Source organism: Nomascus leucogenys, chromosome 5 (genome assembly GCF_006542625.1).
Source record: "Nomascus leucogenys isolate Asia chromosome 5, Asia_NLE_v1, whole genome shotgun sequence".
NCBI classification, from domain to species: domain Eukaryota; kingdom Metazoa; phylum Chordata; class Mammalia; order Primates; family Hylobatidae; genus Nomascus; species Nomascus leucogenys.
In genome coordinates this window covers 121208567-121228057 of record NC_044385.1, presented here as the reverse complement: position 1 = coordinate 121228057, position 19491 = coordinate 121208567, and the positions used below count along the sequence as shown (strand labels likewise).

At 37.5% G+C, this 19491-nt stretch overlaps 1 protein-coding gene and 1 pseudogene across 1 annotated transcript in view; both read left to right on the top strand.

The window, feature by feature from the left end:
• Positions 1–19491, top strand: part of LOC100592830 (UDP-glucose:glycoprotein glucosyltransferase 2) — a 254403-nt gene that overhangs the window by 222893 nt on the left and 12019 nt on the right. The gene's annotated exons all lie outside the window — the stretch shown is intronic.
• Positions 11499–17677, top strand: LOC105739776 (annotated as a pseudogene).

Genomic DNA, 19491 nt, shown 5'->3' with positions numbered 1-19491 from the left:
ATTATGATGTTAGCTGGTTATTTTGCTCGTTAGTTGATGCAGTTTCTTCCTAGCATCGATGGTCTTTACAATTTGGCATGTTTTTGCAGTGGCTGGTACCGGTTGTTCCTTTCCATGTTTAGTGCTTCCTTCAGGAGCTCTTGTAAGGCAGGCCTGGTGGTGACAAAATCTCTCAGCATTTGCTTGTCTGTAAAGGATTTTATTTCTCCTTCACTTATGAAGCTTAGTTTGGCTGGATATGAAATTCTGGATTGAAAATTCTTTTCTTTAAGAATGTTGAATATTGGTCCCCACTCTCTTCTGGTTTGTAGAGTTTCTGCCAAGAGATCCGCTGTTAGTCTGTTGGGCTTCCCTTTGTGGGTAACCCGACCTTTTTCTGGCTCCCCTTAACATTGTTTCCTTCATTTCAACTTTGCTGAATCTGACAATTATGTGTCTTGGAGTTGCTCTTCTCAAGGAGTATCTTTATGGTATTCTCTGTATTTCCTGAATGTGAATGTTGGCCTGCCTTGCTAGGTTGGGGAAGTTCTCCTGGATAATATCCTGAAGAGTGTTTTCCAACTTGGTTCCATTTTCCTCGTCACTTTCAGGTACACCAATCAGACGTTGATTTGGTCTTTTCACATAGTCCCATATTTCTTGGAGGCTTTGTTCATTTCTTTTTACTCTTTTTTCTCTAAACTTCTCTTCTCACTTCATTTCATCTTCAATCACTGATATCCTTTCTTCCAGCTGATCAAATCGGCTGTGGAAGCTTGTGCATGCATCATGTAGTTCTTGTGCCATGGTTTTCAGCTCTGTCAGGTCATTTGAGGTCTTCTCTATGCTGTTTATTCTAGTTAGCCATTTGTCTAAACTTTTTTCGAGGTGTTTAGCTTCTTTGCGATGGGTTTGAATATCCTCCTTTAGCTCGGAGAAGTTTGTTATTACCGATCTTCTGAAGCCTTCTTCTCTCAACTCGTTAAAGTCATTCTCCGTCCAGCTTTGTTCTGTTGCTGGCAAGGAGCTGTGTTCCTTTGGAGGAGAAGAGGCACTCTGATTTTTAGAATTTTCAGCTTTTCTGCTCTGGTTTCTCCCCATCTTTGGGGTTTTATCTACCTTTGGTCTTTGGTGATGGTGACGTACAGATGGGGTTATGGTGTGGCTGTCCTTTCTGTTTGTTAGTTTTCCTTCTAACAGTCAGGACCCTCAGCTGCCGGTATGTTGGAGTTTGCTGGAGGTCCACTCCAGACGCTGGTTGCCTGGGTATCACCAGCAGAGGCTGCAGAACTGCAAATGTTGCAGAACGGCAAATGTTGCTGCCTGACCGTTCCTCTGGAAGCTTCGTCTTGGAAGGGTACCCGGCCCTATGAGGTGTCAGTCAGCCCCTACTGGGAGGTGCCTTCCAGTTAGGCTACTTAGGGGTCAGGTACTCACTTGAGGAGGCAGTCTGTCTGTTCTCAGATCTCAAACTCCATACTGGGAGAACCACTACTCTCTTCAAAGCTCTCAGACAGGGACATTTAAGTCTGCAGAAGTTTCTGCTGCCTTTTGTTCAGCTATGCCCTGCCCCCAGAGGTGGAGTCTACAGAGGCAGGCAGGCCTCCTGGAGCTGCAGTTTGCTCCATCCAGTTCAAGCTTCCCGGCCGCTTTGTTTACCTACTCAAGCCTCAGCAATGGCAGGCGCCCCTCCCTCAGCCTCACTGCTGCCTTGCAGTTCGATCTCAGACTGCTGTGCTAGCAGTGAGCAAGGCTTCGTGGGCATGGGACCCTCCGAGCCAGGCGCAGGATATAATCTCCTGGTGTGCCATTTGCTGAGACCGTTGGAAAAGCGCAGTATTAGGGTGGGAGTGACCCAATTTTCCAGGTGCCATCTGTCACAGCTTCCCTTGGCTAGTAAAGGGAATTCCCTGACCCCTTGTGCTTCCCGGGTGAGATGATGCCTCGCCCTGCTTCGGTTCATGGTCCGTGGGCTGCACCCACTATCCTGCACCCACTGTCTGACAAGCCCCAGTGAGATGAACCCAGTACCTCAGTTGGAAATGCAGAAATCACCCATTTTCTGCATTGCTCACGCTGGGAGCTGTAGACTGGAGCTGTTCCTATTTGGCCATCTTGGAACCTCCCTGAAAAAGACCGATTGTTTTTACCTTAACATATAATTACAAATGTAGGACATGTACATTATAAACATTAGAACAACATGGAAGTATAAGAATAAAATTGGAAGTCCTCTTTTACGTAAACCTAGAGAAGCAACCATTTTTGAGGATTTATAACCATATTAGGTTCATTGCCCAATGCACACAGCATGTCAGTATGCTGAGACATTGGGTTGCAGCAGAGAAAGAGGTTTAATCATAGAGCTGCCAAATGAGGAAACAGAAAGAAAACTCAAGTCTGTGTCCCTGAGCAGTTTGTGACTAGTGATTTTTAACGGTTTTGGAGGGGACCAGGGTATGGAGAGCGTTGATTGGTCAAAGAGTGCAAGGTGAAGTTGTGGTATAGGGAGATGAAGAAACTATATTCTCATGCTGAATTGGTTACTTTGTGGGGGTCTTCAAACTGGTTGGTGTCAGCTGTTCTGCTGGAACTCATGATCTGCTTAGGCAGTTCTTAAAAGCCTTATGATTCTGATGTCAGAAATCCCATCCACAAGAACAATGGGGATGCAAATGGTCAGTATCTAGTGCTAAGTAACTTTCAGTTACAAGGAAGTGGGTCAAAGTGCTGCCTGACTAATAGTTAACCATATTTCTGTCCAGAATTCTTGTTTAACTCTGTAAGGATGGCTTCAGATATAGTATATCTTTTAAAATTTACATTTTTCTTTTTCATTATATTAGTTTGCTAGGGCTGCTATAACACAGTTCCACGAACTGGCTGGCTTAAACCAGACATTTATTGTCTCATAGTTCTGGAAGCTGAAAGTCCAAGATGAAGGTGTCCACAGGGTTGATACCTTCTAAGGGCTGCAAGGAAAGAATTTAACACAGACCTCTCTCCTTGGTTTGTAAATGGCTTTCTTTTCCTTATGCCTCTTCACATTGTCTTCACATTCTCTGTCCTTGTTCAGTTAGGACACCAGTCATATTGGATTAGGGTCTACCCTTATGACCTTATTTTAACTTGATTACCTCTGTAAAGATCCTGCCTCCAAATAAGGATACATTTTGAGGTACCAGAAGTTAGAATTCTTGTGAATTTTGTGGGGACCAAAATTCATGTATTTTTGAAATATGAATTGAACCCATAACATGGGTGGAGTTAAGAATCTTGTCATATATTGAAAGGCCATTAGTATTTCTTCAGCTGTTCTTGTCATTTGCCCATTTTTTCTAGAGGATTATTGCCTGACACTGGAAGAAATTAATTTCTATTCCAAACATTTGTATTGCCATCTTTATCATATACTAAATTCCAATATTAGGATGTCTTGTTTGGCCCTTTTTATTCCGTTCCATTAGTCTCTGTCTATACATGTGCCAAGTACATACCATTTTAATTATGAAGGACTTATATTATGTTTTAATATCAAGTAAGGCTAGCTTTTCCTTATTGCTCTTCTTTTTTGTTGTTTTTCTGTGTATTCTTGTTTTTTTTCCATACAAGCCTTAGAATCAACTTACTTAGTTTCAGAAAATTTTCTGTGTTTTTCTTGGGGGGCTGCATGGGATGGTCAGAGAAAGGATTACATTAATTAGTTGGCTTGAGAGAATTAACATCTTCATGGAAACTACTGTGTCTCAGAATACATTGTTTTTCTATATGTTCAAGTCCAGTTTTCCTCAAGAATCATAACATTTTAATCATATAGCTTTTATATATATATATATAGTTTAAGCTTTTCTTTGCTACTATTATAAATGGAATTTTTCTGTTGAAGAATATCTTACTGGTGGTTGCTTGTACATAAAAAGACTACTTTCTATACATGGATCTTTATTTCCCATGATCATACTAAATTTTTATATTGATTGTAGTAATGTTTCAGCTTATTCTCTTGGGTTTTTCCAGGAATACCTACATCTTATCTCCAAATAAAGATGGTTTTCCCTTTTCCTTTCTAATCATTGTACATCACACTGGTTTTTTTTGTTTGTTTGTTTGTTTTACTTGCTTTGACTTATACATCTAATACAGTGTTAAATAATAAAGTGGTGGTAGTAGGCCTTTTTCCTTACTGTGGTTGACCAACTTTCTATGTTTCCCCATTAAGATAATAGTGTTGGACTGAAGAAAAATATTTTTATCATCTTGAGGAAATAACTATTGATTCCTATTTTAATATTTTTATCAAAGATGGGTTGAATTGGTTACATTTTATCAACTTATTCAACAGAAATAGAGGTGACACATAATTTTTCAACTTATAGATTATAAACTATAACATTATTTGTAGTTTATATATTATAAATTATAACCTATAACTTTATATATTTTAAATTATATTAATACGTTTCCTAATATCGAATCATTTTTTCTAATATTGAAGCATCCTTGTATTCCTAGAATAAACTCCACTTGGCCCCACAGGTTGGCTGGACACAGAAGAGCAATAGCAATCACCGTAGTCTGGTTCTCAGAAACTCCTACTCCTAGGGGAAGGGGAAGAGCACCACATCAAGGGAGCACCCTGTGGGACTAAAGAATTCAGACGACAGGCCTTGAGTCCCAGATCTTTCTGCTGGTGGGAGTTTCTTTCAGCAGAGACATAATTGCAGTGCTAGGCTCAGCAGGAAAAGTCTGCAGCTGTACCCCAACAGTCAGGCAGACTTGGTGCTCTTGGAGGGTCTTGGAGAAGAGGTCTTCTTTCCTACCTTGTCCACCACTGCAGACACAGCTGGGGCTTCTCCCACAGGAGCTCAGTGTGGCTGAACCTATAGACAGCCTTCCTGGAACACTTCAGGGTGACTGCATTGCCGCAGGAGAAGTATCCCCCAGGTCAGGCTTGCACAAGAGGCAGTCACAATTCCTCTCTCTTTAGAACGTCAACATGCCTACAGATAAAAATATCTGAATAGCTGGACCACTTGGATAAGAGTGAGTCTGGGAGTTGGATAGCTTTCTTGCTTGGCCTGGCAAGGAAGCTGAGGTGGCTCTCACTCTACCCCTTGTTAAGACATCAGTGCATCTAACTGAGAGCTCCCTCAGCCACCTTCATCAAGGCTGGGACCTCTGTCCACCACTGGATATTACATTTACCACCTGCTTTAGCTACAACAGGTTCCTACCCAGGGATACCACTCCTATCCTGAAGCCTGAACCATCAACTCAGTAAATAAAATACTGGGGAGAAGTTAAATAAAAAAGTGCACACCAAAGGGGAATGAGATAAGTTTCAAGAGACCTCTGCCATTGCAATTCCATGGGAGATAGCAAACTTGCCCACACACTGACACTGAGTACATGACTATTACAACCACATCTGAGGAAGCCATCATACAAAGACTCTCCACAACCAAGGAATTCACAGTCTTCACTCCTAAAAGCACACATAACCAAATTAAGCTATAGTAAACATTAAACTCACATTCTTAAGGGGGAAAGAAGAAATTAAAAACGCCGTCAAATAAAAAGTAAGTTAAAGAACAATTAGAAGAAATAGTATACCCAAATGAGAAGGAACCAGAAAAGTAATTCTGGTAATATGACAAAAGAGGGTTCTTTAACACCCCCAAAAAAGATCACACGGTCTCTTGCAGTGGATCCAAACCAAGATGTAATCTTTGAAATACCAGATAAAGAATTTAGGAGATTATTAAGCTACTCAAGGAGATACCGCAGAAAGGTGAAAACCAACATAAATTTTTTAAAATTCAGGATATGAATGAAAAATTTTCTAGAGAGATATAAAGAAAAATGAATCAGAACTTCTGGAAATGAAAGACATGCTTAGGGAACTATAAAATGCCATGGAAAGGTTCAACAGTAGACTACAACATGTAGACAAAAGAATTTTAGAGCTCAAAGATAGGCTTTTGATTAATCCAGTAAGCCAAAGATAAAAAGGAATCAAAAGAAATGAAGAAAGTCTTTAAGAAATATGGGATTATGTAAAACAGCCAAACCTAAGAATAATTGGTGTTCCTGAGGAAGAAGAGAAGGCTAGAAGTTTGGAAAACTTATTTGAGGAAATAATTGAGGAAAACATCCCTGGCCTTGCTAGAGATTTAGATATCCGAATACAAGAAGCTCAAAGAACTCCTCGGAGATTTCATTACAAAAAGATCGTCACCAAAGCACACAGTTGTCAGGTATCTAAAATCAACTTGAAGGAGAGAATTCTAAAGCTGTGAGACAAAAGCATCAAATAATCTGTAAGACAAAACCTATCTGACTAACAGCAGACTTCTCAGCAGAAACCTTATAAGCTAGAAGGGAAATGGGGTCCTATCTTTAGCCTCCTTAAACAGAATAACTGTTAGTCAAGAATTTTGTATCCAGCAAAATGAATAAATCCAGTAAAACTAAAACCTTTCATAGACGAAAGAGAAATGAAGTCATTTTCAGAGAAACACATGCTCGGGGAATTTGCTTCTACCAAACCAGCACTATAGAAAATGCTAAAAGAAGTTCTAAATCCTGAAACAAAAGTTCAACATGCACTAAAATAGAATTTCTTGAAAGGAAAAAATAAAAAACTCACAGAGCCTGTAAAACTAACACAATAACAACAACAGCAGTTTATCTAGGTAACAACTAATATTGATGAATAGAACAGTACCCCATATCTCTATTAACGTTAAATGTAAATGGCCTAAATGCTCAATTAAAAGATATAGAATGGCAGAATGAATTTAAAAATCACAATCCAAATATCTGCTTTCTTCTGGAGACTTAACTAACACATAAGAATTCACATAAATTCAAGGTAAAGGGATGGAAAAGATATGCTATGCAAATGAAAACCAAAGCAAGCAGGCGTAGCTATTCTTATATCAGACAAAACAGACTTTAAGGCATCAGCAGTGAAAAAAGACAAGGTCATTATATAATGATAAAAGGATCAATCCAACAAGAAGATACTATAATACTAAATTTATATGCATCTAACACTGGAGCTCTCATATTTATAAAACAGTTACTACTAGACCCAATAAATAAAATAGCAACACAATAATAGTGGTGGACTTAAGTACTCCACTGACAGCACTAAACAGATCGAGACAGAAAGCCAACAAACAGTGGACTTAAGCTATACCCTAAAACAAATGGACTTAACAGAAATTTACAGAACATTCTGCCCAACAACTGCAGAATATACATTCTTCTTAGCACATGGAACATTCTCCAACATAGGCCGCAAAACAAGTCTCAATAAATTTAAGAAAGTCGAGATCATATCAAGTATCTTCTCAGACAACAGTGAAATAAAATTAGAAATCAGCTCCCAAAGGAACTGTAAACACTATACAAATACATGGAAATTAAATAATCTGCTCTTGAATGATTTGGGGATTAATAATTAAATCAAGATGGAAATTCAAAGATTCTTTGAAATGAATGGTAATATCAAATGCCTACATCAGAAAGTCTGAAAGAGCACAAATAGACAACGTCAAGGAACTAAAGAAACAGGAACAAACTAAACCCAAAGCCATTGAAAGAAAAGAAATAACAAAGATCAGAGCAGAACTAAATGAAATTGAAACAAACGAAAAAGAAAAATGAAACAAAAAGCTGGTTCTTTGAAAAGATAAACAAAATTGATAGATCATTAGTGAGATTAACCAAAAAGAGAGAAAATCCAAATAAGCTCAATTTGAAATGAAACCGGAGACATCACAAACAATACTGCAGAAATGCAAAAGATCGTTCAAGACCGCTATGAACACCTTTACATGTACAAACTATTAGCATAGTACTGGAAGTCCTAGCCAGAGCAATTAGGCAAGCAAAAGAAATAAAGGACATACAAAGTGGAAAAGAGGAAGTCAAACTAGTGCTGTTCACCAGTGATATGACCATCTACCTAGAAAACCCTAAAGACTAATCCAAAAAAATCCTAGTTCTGTTAAGCTAATTCAATAAAGTCTCAGGCTACAAAGTCACTGCACACAAATCAGTAGCACTGCTATATACACAAAGGATGACCAAGCTAAGAAGCAAATCAAGAAGTCAATCCCTTTTATAACAGCTGCAAAGAAAAGAAAATACCTGCGCATATACCTAACCAAGGAGGTAAAAGATCCCTACAAGGAAAACTGCTGAAAGAAATCATCATAGATGACACAAATGAAAACACATGCTATGGAAATAATATTGTGAAAATGACTATACTGCCCAATGCAACCTACAGATTCAATGCAATTACCATCCAAATACCCTATTATTTTTCACAGAACTAGGAAAAACAACCCTAAAATTCATATGGAACCAAAAAAAGAGCCTGAATAGCTAAAGCAATCCTAAACAAAAAGAACAAATCCAGAAGCATCACATCACCAGACTTCAAATTCTACTACAAGGCTATAATTAGCAAAACAGCGTGATGCTGGTATAAAAATAGGCATGTAGACCAATGGAACGGAAGAGAGAACACAGAAATGAAGCCAAATACTTACAGCCAACTGTTCTTTGACAAAGTATTAAAAAACATGAACTGGGGAAAGGTCACCCTATTCAATAAATGGTGCTGGGAAAACTTGCAAGCCACATATAGAAGAATGAAACCACATCCCCATTTCTCACCTTATACAAAAATTAACTCAAGATGGTCAAAGACTTAAATCTGTAACCATAAACATTCTAGACAATAATACTGGAAAATCTCTTCTGGACATTGGCGTAGGCAAAGAATTCATGACCAAGACTCCAAAAGCAAATGCAACAAAAATAAATAAATGGGACCTAATTAAAAAGCTTTTGCATGGCAAAAGAAATATTCATGAGACTAAACCTACAACCCACAGAGTGGGAGAAAGTATTTGTAAACTATGCATCTAACAAAGGACTAGTATCCAGAATCTACAAAAAACTCAAATTAGCAAAAAAAAACAAATAATCCCATCAAAAGTGGGCAAAGGACATGAATAGAAATTTGTCAAAAGAAGATGCATAAATGGCCAACAAACATGAAAAAAATGCCCAACATTACTATTCAGCAGGGAAATACAAGTTAAAACCACAATGAGATACCACCTTACTCCTGCAAGAATGGCCATAAAGAAAAAGTCATAAATGAATAGATGTTGGCATGGATGTGGTGAAAAGGGAACACTTTTACCCTGCTGGTGGGACTGTATATTAGTGCAACCTCTATGGAAAACAGTATGGAAACTCTTTAAAGAACTAAAAGTAGATCTACCATTCAACACAGAAATCCCGCTGCTGGGTATCTCCCCACTGGAAAAGAAGTCATTGTATGAGAAAGACACATGCACACACGTTTATAGCAGCACATTTCACAATTGCAAAGAACCAACTTAAATGCCTTAACCAATGAGTAGATAAAGAAAACATGGTATATATATCCCCTGGACTAAAAGGAATGAAAATACTAATAAGGAACAAAATAATGTATTTTATAGCAACTGGGTGGCCATTATTCTAAGTGAAGTAATTCTGGAATGGAAAATCAAATACTGTATGTTCTCACTTATAAGTGAGAGCTAAACTATGAGGACACAAATACATACAGTGATATAATGGACTTTGGGGGCTTGAGGGGGAGGGAGGGAAAAGGGAGTGAGGGATAAAAGACTACATATTAGATACAATGTAAATACACTGCTCAGGTGACGGGTACACTAAAATCTGAGAATTCACCACAATGGAATACATCCAAGTAACTGAAAACCACTTGTACACCAAAAGCTATTGAAATAAAAATTTTAAAAAAGAATAAACTTCACTTGGTCATGACCTATTATTCTTATATGTGCTAATAGTCTTGTCTCTAATGTCTAAATATTTTTGCATCAATATTCATAGATGAAAACTGTAGTGCTCTTTTGTGCAATTTTTTCAGGTTTTAATATTTATTTTTCTATTGTTACCAAAGTTACCACCACTTCATAAAAAGAATTAGGAGCTTTGTATTCCTTTTTTGTGCTCTGGAACAGTTTACATAGCAGTGGGACATGGGGCTTTTTAGGAGAGTAGACTGCTTTCTCTGCTTCTTCTGTGGAAATTAGTCTGTTCAGGCTTTATATAGCTTCTGGAGTCAGTTTTGGCAAATTATGTTTTCCAAGAAAAAGATTTATATTGAATATATTATATAGTGTTGTAAAAAGTATTCCCTTTAGAAAAAAAAAAGCCTTTGTTTCTTGCTTCTTTTCTTTTTTCTTTCTTTTCTTTTTTTTTTTTTTTTTTTTTTTTGAGACAGTTTCACTCTGTCACACAGGCTGGAGTAAAGTGGTGCAGTTTCAGCTCAAACTCTGCCTCCCAGGTTCAAGTGATTCTTGTGCCTCAGCCTTCCGACTAGGTGAGATTATAAGTGTGTGCCACCATGCCTGGCTAATTTTTGTATTTTTAGTAGAGATGAGGTTTTACCATGTTGGTCAAGCTGGTCTTGAACTCCTGGCTTCAAGTGATCTGCCCACCTTGGCCTCCCAAAGTTCTGGGATTACAGGCATGGGCCACCACATCCGGCCTGTTTCGTTTCTTATTTTGTACATTCATGCTTTCTCTTATTTTTCTCCTGTTTTTCTACATTGTGTTAGCTCAGTTTTAGTTGATTCTACCCTTTGACCTAAGAGTTGTATAATGAAGACTGATGTTTTCCTATTGAAAGAGCCTTTATGTTTTCTGATTTTGTTATTTCTATTGTTATTGTATTGAGATCAAATAATACTGTCTGTATTATTTCTTCCTTTTACAATCTATTGTTGTTTTCTTTGTGGCCTAATATCAGTTTTTATGAATGTTTCATGAGTTCTTAAAGAGAAGATGCATTCTCTTTACCAAAGTATAGATACATACATACATATATACATATATACTATTACATACACACATACACGTGTATACATGTATATGTGTGTGTGTGTGTGTGTGTGTATATAAGGTCTATTTTATTCATTATGCTTTTAGAGCTTCCATAAGCTCATTTATTTTGGTGGTGAGCAGTGACTAAATCAAAGATAGACATAAGGATAACAATGGTATATAAATAAATGTTAGTCTAATAATGCAGGAATAATACAACAACAAAAATAGAAAGGGGAGAAAAAGTAGACAGAAGAATAAACTTGCTTACTACTCTATTTGTAATAACTGGCAGTCAAGTGATGTTGAAAGTTGACAAATGTAATAAAAGCTTAAACATATTCAAGAGTATAATAAAGGGAAACACCAAGAAAGGTAATATATTATCAATATTTAAAAACTTTTTAGCTCATCTTGGAATCTTAAGTCATAATTTTCATCTACTTTGTGTGATTTTGGGGTAAGTTTTCATTAACTGTATGAATGTTAGCCTATTTTTTATTTCTCATAGTATTTTCAATGAATTTTTGAATGAAAAAGTTTCCTAGGCTTGGAGCACAGGAGAATGCTAGGGAAGGTAATATATAATGGGTCATGGTTGTTTCAACTTTGTAGTTCAGTGTTTTCTCTACTGCTGCTATGGGAAAGGCCTAGAGGTAACTCTTCCATGTGTCCCCAGCTCTGGCTCTCAGGTCCTAGCCTGGTTGAGGAAGGCTTCTTCCTGCAGGTCTCTGTTTCACAGATCCCTCCTCTTGCCATCCCAGGTGATGCCACTGTAGCTGGTATTTTGTGAGCTCTTCCCTCTCTGTACCCGCAGCCTGAGCCTTGATTAGCTTTCTCTCTCTGCCTCCCCAGTAATCAGTCCTGCCTTGTTCAAGTTACGTCACACTCACAGGCATTCCCTCTCAGTAACAGGCTCTTGCTCTTCTGGAAGATGCTAGAGACTTCTGAGCACCTGTCAGACCACCTTTCGCATAACATGTTTCTCTTCCATAGTACCTTTGCAACTTCCCATCCAGTTCTGCTGTACAACTCTATTTTCGGCAGTACTTAACCACAATTTTGAGTTTGTAGGTTTTCTGTTTCTTAGTTTTGCTGAAATGTTGTTTGTGGATTTTGTTTTGTTTTCTTCTCGTTGTTATATGTTATTAACAATAAGAAAGAGGGACAATTCACAAATAAGCTGCTGCCACGTTGTTCTGGAAACAGATGTCAATGCAAAGATTTTCTTTCCTTTTTTTGAGACAGGGTCTCACACTGCCTCCCAGGCTGGCAGGTAGTGCACAGTCATGGCTCATTGCATCCTCCATCTCCTGGGCTCAAGCAATTTTCCAGCCTCAGCCTCCTGAGTAGCTGGGACTACAGGCGTGCACCATTGCTCCCAGCTAATTTATTATTGTTGTTTTCAGTAGAGACGAGGGCTCACTGCATTACCCCAGGGCTGTTCTGGAACTCCCTGGCTCAAGCCATCCTCCCGCCTGGGCCTCCCAAAATGTTGGGTTAATAGGCATGAGTGCCTGGCCAGGGTATTTTTGGTGCTATGCATTTTTCTCCCAGGTTCTAATTCTGATAAATACTAGACTTTTATTATAATTTTTATAATATAGTTTGGGTTTAATTTTTTATTTGGTTCAAAGAGAAGTTATTGTTTTCATTTTAATTTTCCTATAGTAGTGGGTTTTCTCCTAATTTTGGTATCAATTTCTAGTTTAATTTCATGATAGGCAATGAATATCATCTGTAATATTGCTCCCTCTTAGAATTTAAGTTTTTCATCATGGCTTTTTTCTTTAATGAAGCTTCTAATGTTATAATCTTTGCTTTTTTTTTAGTTGAATTTGCTATTGCATGTCTTCATTCAGCCTTTTATTTTCAACATTCGTAAGTTTTAGGTATATATTTTGTATACTTCCATTGTGGTTTTTTGCTTCCAATGTTTTTATTTTGTGTTTTAGAGACAGGCTGTCATTCTGTTGCCCAAGCTGGAATGCAGTGGCAATCATAGCTCACTGCAGCCTCAAACTCCTGGGCTCAAGCAATCCTGCCACCTCAGCCTCCCAAGTATCTGGGACCACAGGCATGTGCCACCATGCCCAGCTAATTTTGTTTCTTCTGTAGGGATGGGGTCTCGCTATGTTGTCCAGGCTGGTCTCCAACTCCTGGCCTGAAGCAATCTGCCTACCTCAGCCCCGCAAAGTGCTGGGATTACAGGCCTGAGGCGTTACACGTGGTCTTTCCTTTTAATCTGAGTATAAATTTTTCTAACTTTTGAGTTGTTACCCTTATACTTAACTGATTATACCAGAATGTTTATGATCTTATGTTACACTTTGATTTTTTGTTTGTTTTTATTAATCTTTACTAAGGTATAAGATTCACCAATTTTAAGCATACAGTTTAGTGACTTTTTTTTGAGACAAAGTCTTGCTTTGTTATCCAGGCTGGAATGCAATGGTGTGATCTCAGCTCACTGCAACCTCCACCTCCCAGGTTCAAGAGATTTTTGCGTCTCAGCTTCTCAAAGTAGCTGGGATTACAAGCGTGTACCAACATGCCTGGATAATTTTTTATTTTTAGTAGAGAGGGGGTTTCGCCATGTTGGCCAGGCTGGTCTCAAACTCCTGACCTCAAGTGATCTGCCTACTTCGGCCTCCCAAAGTGCTGGGATTACAGGCATGAGCCACTGTGCACAGCCCAGTTTAGTGACTTTTTAATAATATATACAGTCATGTAACCACCATCACAGTCAAGATGTAGAACAGGCTCATAGGAAATCATAGGATTTGCCTCAGATCTCATGTCCTTCTCACATTATAAAATACAATCATGCCTTTCCAATAGTCTCCTAAAGTCTTAACTCATTCCAGCATTAACTCAAAACTCCAAAGTCCAAAGTCTCATCTGAGGCAATCTCCTTTGACTTCAACTCATTCTATTAGACAAGCATTACTTTGACATTAACACCAGATAAAGGCGTTAAGAAAATGAGATTTAATTGGTTCATGGTTCTCAGGCTGTACAAGCATGGTGCCAACATCACTTGGGTTCTGGGGAGATAAGTTCACATACTATACAATTCACCGATCAAAATGTATAGTTCAATCACTTTTAGTATATTCAGGGAGTTGTGCATCCATCACAGCAATCAACTTTAGAACATTTTCACTACCCCATAAATGGGGGAGACTTCAGGGGGCTTTTACTGGTAGCGAAGGTGAAGTGGGAGCAGGCATATCACATGGTGAAAGCAGGAGCAAGATGAGAGAGAGTAAGGTGGGTATGGTGTACCACACACTTTTAAACAACCAGATCTTATGAGAGCTCACTATCGCAAAGACAGCACCAAGCCATGAAGGACTGCCACCAAGACCCAAACTACCTCCCACCAAGCTCCCACCTCCAGCATTGGGAATTACAACTCAATTCAATATGAGATATAGATGGGGACAAAAATTCAAACTGTATAATTAGCCGGTAATCTCTCATTCTGGAGACTGCATTATCTGATGTTTATATAGACCCTCAAGCTTTTGTGTTTTTAATGTTTGCATAGTGTATTTTTTATCCTTTTACTTAAAGTCTATCTGTTAGTATATGAGGGTGGGTTTCTTGCAGAGAGCATATAGTTGGGTCTTTTTATCCAATCTTAAATACTGCTTGTCAGTGTAGTATTTATACAAGGGTGGGCCAATTTCTACAAGGGTGCTCTGTGGGTAAATCTGCTTTTATACAGCCCCTAAGAATTTTTACATTTTTAAATGGTTGGAAAAAATCAAAAGAGTAATAACTCGTGGTACATGAAAATTATATCCAAATTTCTAGTGTTTCTAAAATTTCATTGGAACATAGATTTGCTCATTCATTCATGTATTATCTGTGGCTGTTTTGTGCTGCAGTGGCAGTTGCATAGTTTTGGTGGAGATTATACAGTCCACAATTAAAAATATTTATTATCTGTCTTTTTACAGTAAAAGTTTGCTAACCTTTCATTTAAAGCATTACATTTATTGTAATTATGGATATGATTGGATTTAAAGAAGCCATTTCCTATTTTTCTGTTTGATCTGTGCTCCTTATGCCTTTTTTCCTTCTTTTTCTGCCTTGTTTTGGGTTTTTTTCTTCAAATTCCATTTTATCTCCAGTATTATTTTATTAGCCATACTTCCTTTATTTTTTAATGAAGTTTCTCTACAGTTTAGAATATATGTCTCTAACACACTATAGTCAACCTTAAATTATATTACTTTGTTTCATATATAGTGTAGGAACCTTGCAACCTTATACTTCTGTTTTTTTCCTCTTTTCTCTTATGCTATTGTTATATTTTACTATTATATATTATTAATCCCATATTACATTGTTTCTATTTGCATTTTAAACAATTATCTACAGCTTTATTATATAATTCACATACTTTACAATTCACTAATTCAAAGTGTATAGTTCAATGGCTTTTAGTATATTCACAGAGTTGGGCATCCATCACAGCAATCAAAATTAGAACATATTCACTACCCCATAAAGAAATCCTGTCCTCTTTAGCTCACCCCCTAATTTCCCTATCTCCCTGACCCTGAACAACTGATCTATAAAGTGCTACGAATCTACTTCTGTCTCCACAGATTTGCCTAGAGATTTCACATGGGTAGGATTGTCCAATGTCATAATTTGTAACTGGCTTATTTCACTTAGCATTATGCTGTTAAAATATATTCCTACGAATATTTATATACAAGCTTTAAGTGGATATTGTTTTCATTTTCCTTGGGTTTATACTTAGTGAAATCACTGGGTCATATGGTAACTCTATGTTTAACCACTTGAGGACCTGTCAGACTATTTTCCAAAACCACTGGCTGTATTTTGCATTTCCACCAGAGGTATATGAGGATTCTAATCTCCCTACATCCTTGTCAATACTTATTATGTCTTTTTGATTAAAAATATCATAGTGGCTGAGAAGTAGTATCTCACTGTGGTTTTGATTTGTATTTCCCTGATGGCAAATGATGTTCACCATCTTATTGTATGCTTATTGGCAGTCTGTATATCTTTTTTAGAGAAATATCTATTGAGATCCTTTGCCTATTTTTGAATTGTGTTTTCTTTTTGTTGTGTATTTGTAAGAGTTCTTTATATATTTTAGATACAAGTACCTTACCAGGTGTGATTTATAAAATTTTTTCCCATTTTTGGTTGTCTTTTCATTTTCTTGATGATGTCCTTTGCAGTACAAATGTTTATATTTTTGATACTCAGGTTTTTTTGTCTTTCCTTGCTTGTGTTTTTGGTACTATAGCTAAGAAACTACATTTGACCCTTTAGCAACACAGGTTTGAACAGCACAGGTTCACATATCTGTAGATTTTTTTCAACAAACATATTGGAAAATTTTTTGGATATTTGCAACAATTTGAAAAAACTTGCAGAAGAACCATGTAGCCTAGAAATATTGAAAAGACTAAAAAGCTAGGTATGTCATGAATGCATAAAACATATGTAGATACTAGTCTGTTTTATTATTTACTGTATAAAATATCCACAAGTCTATTATTAAAAGTTAAAATTGATAAATGTATGCACACAAATACAAACCATACATGGCATCATAGGCAGTTGAGAAATATAAACAAACATAAAATTAACTGTAGTACATACTATGCTACTGTAATAATGTCGTAGCCACCTCTTGCTGCTGTTGCAGTGAGCTCAAGTGGTGTATCTGCTTAAAACACTAATCATCTCCACATGAGCAGTTCATACTGTGTTTAGTGCAATACCATAAAATTTGAATAATACCATGGGACCCAAATGAAGTCATGGATTATCACTGGTGATGCCAGAAGTGCTCCCAAGAAGCAGAGAAAAAAGCCATGATATTACAAAAAAAAGTCAAATTGCTTGATATGTACAGCAGATTGAGGTCGTCACATGTGGTTATCCATTTCAAGATAAATGTATCCAGTGTAAGGACCATTGAAAAAAGAAATGAAACTTTTGTGAAGTTGTCACTGCAGCTATGTCAGCAGGCACCAAAACTTTATACTTCTTGCAAAATACCTATTTATCTCATATTAAAAATGCAGCTTTTATGTGGGTGCAGGATTACTATAAGAAAGGCTCACCTGTAGACTAATATAATTCAAGAAAAAGAAAAGTCATTATGTGACAACTTTAAGCAAAAGTAAGGTGCAGGATCTAAAACTGGAGAATTTAATGCCAGCAAAGGATGGTTTGATAATTTTAGAATGAGGTTTGGTTTTTTAAAAGTCAAGATAATAGGAGAAGCAGCTTCTGCCAACCAAGAGGCAGCAGACAAGTTCCCAGACGCCATTAAGAAAATCACCTGAGCAGCTCGGGTGACGGGAGGAGCCGCAGCAGCCAGGCAGCCCAGCTTCGCTAAGGGTCTCAGTGTGCTGCAGCCTGCAGGCACTTGGCACACACCCTCCCTGCTGCTAGGATGCCAAGAGGAAGGTCAGCTCCACCGAAGGGACAGCAAAGGAGTAGCTCAAGAGAGGAGATCTGCACACTTGTCAGCTAAACCTGCCCCTGCAAAAGTGGAAACTAAGCCAGAAAAGGCAGCAGAAAAGGATAAATCTCCAGACAGAACGTGCAGACAAAAGGGAAAGGAGGAGGAAAGGGAAAACGGGCTGAAGTGGCTAACCAAGAAAGTAAAGAAGATTTGCCTACAGAAAATGGAGAAACAAAAACCGAGGAGAGTTCAGCCTCCAGTGAAGCTAGAGAGAAAGAAGCCAAGTCTGATTAATATCCTATACCATGTCTTATCAGTGGTTCCTGTCTCCCTTCTTGTACAATTCAGAGGAATATTTTTATCAACTATTTTGTAAATGCAAGTTTTTTAGTAGCTCTAGAAACATTTTGAAGAAGGAAGGAATCCCACCTCATCCCATTTTTTAAGTGTAAATGCTTTTTTTAAAAAGAGGTAAATCATTCACCGTTTATTTTTTGGTACAACCAGAAAATAGTGTGAGATATTGAATTATAGGAGGCTTTGACTATCTTAGGTGTCAGGTTAACATTCCATAGATGGGGGGTTAGTTTTTATATCCTATAATACAAAGCATACTAAACAGCAATATGGAGTCACAGTCCTGTACTGAATGTCTTAAACATCTTAAATTACTTCTGTTCCCATGTTGTTTTTTAGTAGAATTGTTTCCTAAAGAAAACCACTCCATATTCATGGATTTCCCTGTCTGAATTGTATGCACTCTGTAACATATTTAGTTGTGATAGTCCTGTTTTTCCAATAACTTTGTGAATGTGCTGTGAATGAAAATTTGAGTATGTAGTGTATATGCTATTCAGTTATGAATTGGTAGGACGTATTTAACAGCTTATCAATGTGAAGATATTGGTATGTGATAGCCTCTTAAGGAAATTTTGCCTCCAGATATTAAGCTAGAAAGTCACTAGAGTAATTTTACAAAGAATTTGCAATACATGGCTTTTTAGATTTTTGGTACATATATTAAGAATTGTGTACAAATTGAAATGTCTGTGTGCTGATCCTCGACCCAACCAATAAAATCTCAATTATGAAAGAAAAAAAAGAAAATCACTGAGGAGAAAGGATATCTGCCTCAACAGGTTTTTAATGAAGGTGAAATTTCCCTGTTCGTAGAAAAAAAATGCCACAAAGGACATTTGTTAGTAAGGAAGAGAAATGAAAACCAGGATTTGAAGCAGGAAGAGAGGCTATCTCTGTTATTTTATACAAATGCAGTTGGTCTTAAGATCAGTAATATTCTTATCTATAAAGCTGCTAACCCCCAAGCCTTGAAGATAAAGATAAATACCAGCTGCCAGGCTTTTGGTTGTACAACAGAATGTCTGGGCAACAAGAACCCTTTCTCTGCATTGGTTCCATCAATGCTTTTGTCCCTGAGGTCAGGAAGTATGTTGCCTGTAAGGGACTGCCTTTTAAAGTTCTTTTGATACTGGGCAATGCTCTCTGGCCACCCAGAACTCCACGAGTTCAACACTGAAGTTGTCTATCGGCCTGCAAACTCAACATCTGTAATTCAGCCTCTGGATCAGGGTATCATAAGGAACTTTAAGCCTTGTTACACAAAGTACTCTTTGGAAAAGATTGTCAGTGCTGTGGAAGAGAACCCTGATAGAACATGAAAGTCTGGAATTATGATAATATTGAAAATACCATCATTGTTATAGAAAAAGCTATGAAAGTTATCAAGCCCCAAGCAATAAATTCCTGCTGGAGAAAACTGTCCAGATGTTGTGCATGACTTCACAGGATTTATGACAAAGCTAACCAAGGAAATCATGAAAGAGATTGTGAATACGGCAAAAAAAAAAAAAAAAAAAAAAAAAAAAGGTGAGGGCTCAGGGTTTCAAGATACGGATTTCCTGAAGAAATTAAAGAGCTAGAAGATACCACACCAGAAGAATTAACAGAAGATGACTTGATGGAGATGAGTGCTTCTGAACCAGTGCCAGACAATGAGGAAGAAGACATAGAAGCAGTGCCGGAAAACAAATTGACATTAGACAATTGGCAGAAGAGTTCCAATTATTAAAGACTGCTTTTGCTTTTTA